Consider the following 5044-nt stretch of genomic DNA (forward strand, 5'->3'; position numbering starts at 1 on the left):
GGAATTAAGGGGGGAGATTGGGGGCAGCAGTCGGTTTGGGGGGCCCTGAGGGTTGAATTTTCTGGGAGGAGGCCCAGGTTACCTTTGCCCTTGACTGTATGTCAAAACCGTGTATTCAACTGTGTGAAAGGAAAAATAGTCGTCAACACATTTTACGTTTACTTTGAGAAAATAGCGAGAAATCCATTGTATGGCTACACATTTTTCTGTTCAGTCACACCACTGTAAAAAGACTCTGACATATCTGTGAGTGAGAATTAGCAGTAGATGTGTTACCTGAAGTGCAAATATACAGTAAGTAGTCATTATCACAGGCCAGGTCTTAAAATGAAACAAAACCTATTCATAGTGCAGAAGATAATTTTAGGGTGCACCTGTCACCAGTTGGCATCCATAAAGAGCAAAGGTGGACTTTTTTTGTTCTATTTCATTAGACCTCATGGATACAAAATACCTCATAGATCAAAAATAGGCTTGGGTGAGGAAGCCATGCTGGAAAAAAAAAGTCACTACTATTATTAGTATACGTTTATTTAGGGCTGACAGGGCTTTACCAAGCCTGTTACAGTAAACACTGGGCAGCATGAATTCTCCCCTTACAGTGCTGGAGTCCCAGGGTCAACTTCAGGACTTTGTGTGCAGGGCTGTGGAGTCAGAGTTGAAGTCGGAGTCAGTGGTTTCCTAAACTGAGTCGGAGTTGGAGTTGGATGATTTTTGTACCAAATCCACAGCCCTGGTAAGTATTAGACTAAGGAGTCGGAGTCAGAGCCATTTGGGTACCTGGAGTCGGAGTTGGAGTCATGGTTTCATAAACTGAGGAGTTGGACTTGGGGTTGGATGATTTTTGTACCGACAGCCCTGTTTGTGTGCATGTGTGTTATCTCAGGTTTGCGTGGCTTTGCTCCGTGCCCTCCGGCTTCGTCCCACATCTGGAAAAAAAAATAGTGTTTTTTTAATTTAAAAATCTGAGATATGCCATTGATACCACTCTGATGGCTGAAACTGAGAAATAATTAAAGAGCCTATTCATGAATGTCAAACAAGAAACTGACAAAGCTGGTCTACCGCTTAATATCAAGTAATCTGCTACAAAGAACCATCTGCAAATACAGTAGATGGGGGAAAAGCTGAAGTTGTAACAGATTTTATTTTCCTCAGATCGAAGATCTCTGCAGATGGCAACTGCAGCCATGAGATTAACCAGTTAACCGCCCCGCGACAGTATATCTATGCCCCGGCAGACTTCATCTCAGCGCCTTGGGTGTAGATATACGCATCTCCGCTGTGACAGCTGCTATCCGTGCTCGTTTGCATCACCACCAGTTAGTTAGGGATATCTGAATGGGAACTGTGTTCATTGATCTAAGTCCCCATTGCAATGATCGCTGGCATCAATGAGAAACACTTTTCATACTGTATATGCCTATTTTCACATTGGGTCTCTAAAATCTAAAAGATATATATATATATATATATATATATATCTGACAATACTCATCATTAATTTACGAAAACCTTTCTAACAGCAAGTATTTCAGGTAAATGTTTAAACAATTCTCCATTATGTGGAAGGCAATAAAAAAATACACGAACACATTTTCGGCAAAGTAATAACGTATGTAGCCATAAACATTACACTCAAAGTGAAGAATGGAAGTAATGGAAGTAAGATATACCACCATCTACCTGCAAGAAAGTACAGTAACCATGGAAACAGACAGTTGGCATAATGTAGAGCCTATCGACAATATATTTCACACAAAAACTCCAATTAGGTGTACAAATCGCAGGAAACAATGTGACACTTGTAAAACTTCCAGTTGAGCACAAAGATGACGGTAGATCTAGTTTGAATGAACTATATCTCTGCTTGTCTTGGCAAAAACACAGCTAGCTAACAGTGTGACGGATGGTCCTTGCAACACAGGTAAAAAAAGAACCAGGAGAAGTGGGTAATACCGTGCATGGAACCTTGGGTACTGCGAGGCCCTGTTAGTGGCGGGCGGCATGGAGTGGAGAGGGAGGAGCTTATTCATATACATAAAAAAAGTTACAAAACAAGAGTTGTTTTTTTTTATTAATGATTTGTTTAATCCACAATCAGCCTGCACATACTCATCTTTACTACTGGCAGACATGAAAAAAACAGACAACACCAACTGCCATTATCTATAAACAAGCCCCCTAACAATGCGATAGGCTAAAAGGTTTTTTTTTTTCTTATTGAAATATATATTCACAGAGGGAGATTGCAGTTGGGAACAGCTGTAATTTCCCACAATGCAATAAGGCTCACAGACAAGAAATTGTCAGGACTTAGGTCCTGACATCACACTGTGGGAGGGGTTTTACCACAATATCAGCCATGCATACACCCCCCTGATAATCTATTTGAGAAAAGGTAAAGATTTCCTGTGGGAAAGGGGGTATCGGCTACTGAATGGGATGAAGTTCAATCCTTGGTTACAGTTCCTCCTTAAGACAAAAGACAGAGTCTACCAGATGCAGAAGAAAAGGTAGAAACATGAGGAAATAATGGTGAATGGCGTCGTTTATTTATGTTACAACCTTGCCCAGAGGAGTAACGACATTTCAGCAAGTTGTGATGCTGTCATTTGGATTCTTGTTTTATTTCGCCTAGCCGGCGCCTGGTCTCTGCCGGTCTACCTGCGCTGCCTGGCAGGAGAAGTATTCGCTATCGCCCTCCTCAGAGAATTTTCAGATGCTTAGGAAGGAAAGTACACATAAGCTGGAAGCAGAAGGGATCCAGCACTGAGGAGGGATGTGAAAAAGGGATGGAAAAAGCTACTGTGGCCTTGCTACCTATTTTCCAATAACTTATGTCCTAACACGACGCGAAACGACATGTAGACATTTAAGGCAGCCATACACTGGTCGATTTGCCATCAGATTCGACCAACAGATAGATCCCTATCTGATCGAATCTGATCAGAGAGGGATCGTATGGCTGCCTTTACTGCAAACAGATTGTGAACCGATTTCAGCCTGAAACCGTTCACAATCTGTTGTGGTGGTGGTGGTGCTGCTGGTGCTTCTGCCGCCGCCGCCACTCCCCCCCCCCCCCCCCCCCGCATACATTACCTGCTCCGCCGGCACGACTGCCCCCAGTCACCACTGCTCCATCTCCGCTCTGGTCTCCAGGTCCGGCATGCTTTACTTCTTCCTGCCCGGCAGGAAGTTTAAACAGTAGAGCGCCCTGCCGGGCTACAAGAAATGAAGAATGCCGGACCCGGAGACCAGACCAGACCAGCGCGGAGACGGAGCAGCGGTGACCAGGGGCAGTCGTGCTGGAGGAGCAGGTAATGTATGCGGGCTCTATTGCGTCGGTCGTCGGGTACTCGAACGCCGCTAGCGACGCGCTCCCTACCCGCGGGCGATCGACGCTAATTTTCCGCACGGAGCGATCGACGGGATCGGATGAAATGGATCGAAATTCGGCGTGTTGCGGGAACGATGTGACAGCAGATTCGATCCCAGTGATCGAATCTGCTGTCGATCTGGCGGGAATCGGCCTAGTGTATGGCCAGCTTTACAGTATGTGCAGTATTTGCTAATCAGTGGGGGGGGGGGGGGGGGGGGGGGGCATTTTAATAATGGCATTCTAATCGCCATAAGGATAACTCAGGTCTTGTAGCACTTATTTTTTTAATTGTGTTTTATTAACCTCCCTAGCGTTCAATTTTTGCGGCCATGTGTCCGTGGGAGGGAAATTTTTGGTTCAAATGTGTTTTAGTAGAGCTAGCACTAGGCTAGCTACACATGTGCCCCAAGTCCCCCTCCCAGCACCGCTCCGATCCCCCTGTTCGCCGCCAGCTATATTTACCTAGCCATGATCCCGCGAGAACTGCAACTTCCCTGAACAGCTTCTGTCATTGCTATGGCGACGATCGGACATGAGGTCTGACGTCATGACGTCATGCGCAGTCCCGATCCTCCCCATAGCGACACCTAGAAGCTATTGGAAAGGCTGCGCCATCGCGGGTTCTGGGGGGGAGGTATGTATAAGGGCGGAGAGAGAAAAATGCATTTTAAGTTTCTTTTTTCCTATATTGCTGTCAATAAAGGTGGCCACTACTAGTTGCCAAACGATTGTTTAGGAACGATTCTTCGTATGAACAATCAGAAATGATCGCTTGGGACCACTAATGGACAAAAATCTAACCAATCTGATCAGATTCATCAATCGATCTGATTTTCGGTTCAGTCCAGTCCAGTCAGTTTTTCATCAGTTTTCTATCAATTTTTTCCTGACAGGATTGGAACTGTACACCTTTTATGTGTGACCGCACCCATAGAAAACTGATAGAAAACTGACAGGACTGGACTAGACCGGATCACAAATATACATCTTTTCTGTGCATACAAAACTGATGCCAACTGTCAAAAACTAACAGGACAGAACTGGACACCCTTTTATATGTGAACCAAGCATAAAGGTCATAAGGTCACAGTTAATAACATACAATGAAATGTGCAATATAAACGGCAAGTATGGATAGTGCATACTATTTCAAGGATAAAGTATGCACTATGCACTTTAAAAAAAAATTCTGCTTATGCTATGCTGCACATTTGATTGAATGTTGCAGTATTTAGCTGTGACCTGCATTACTACTTGCTGTATACTAATTATTGAATAGTATACGCATTTATATGGTGAGTCTACTGTAAACTGTAATATTGATCATGACTGTGAACACGCATACCAGAATACCTCCTTTCCCTCTTTTTTGTTTTTAATTGTTTTTAATTATGAATTAGTTTAAAGAGAAACTGTAACCAAGAATTGAACTTCATCCCAATCAGTAGCTGATACCCCCTTTCCCATGAGAAATCTATTCCTTTTCTCAAATGGATCATCAGGGGGCTCTGTATGGCTGATATTGTGGGGAAACCTCTCCCACAAATGATGTCAGAGCCTCACAGCACACCACACTGTGGGAGCCTTGTTGCATTGTGGGAAATAACAGCTGTTTCCAACTGCCAAAAAAGCAAGCAGCATCTCCTTCCAGTGACATCACCT

General features: G+C 44.0%; 1 long non-coding RNA gene across 1 annotated transcript in view; it reads right to left on the reverse strand.

Moving 5' to 3' along the window:
- Positions 1 to 609: 609 nt before the first annotated feature.
- LOC137519613 (uncharacterized) overlaps positions 610 to 5044 on the reverse strand; it is a 28234-nt gene continuing 23799 nt past the window's right edge. Inside the window, exon 3 of the long non-coding RNA XR_011021033.1 lies at positions 610 to 929. This is a non-coding gene — a long non-coding RNA (uncharacterized lncRNA). The remainder of the gene's footprint in view (positions 930 to 5044) is intronic.

Source organism: Hyperolius riggenbachi, chromosome 5 (genome assembly GCF_040937935.1).
Source record: "Hyperolius riggenbachi isolate aHypRig1 chromosome 5, aHypRig1.pri, whole genome shotgun sequence".
Taxonomy (NCBI): domain Eukaryota; kingdom Metazoa; phylum Chordata; class Amphibia; order Anura; family Hyperoliidae; genus Hyperolius; species Hyperolius riggenbachi.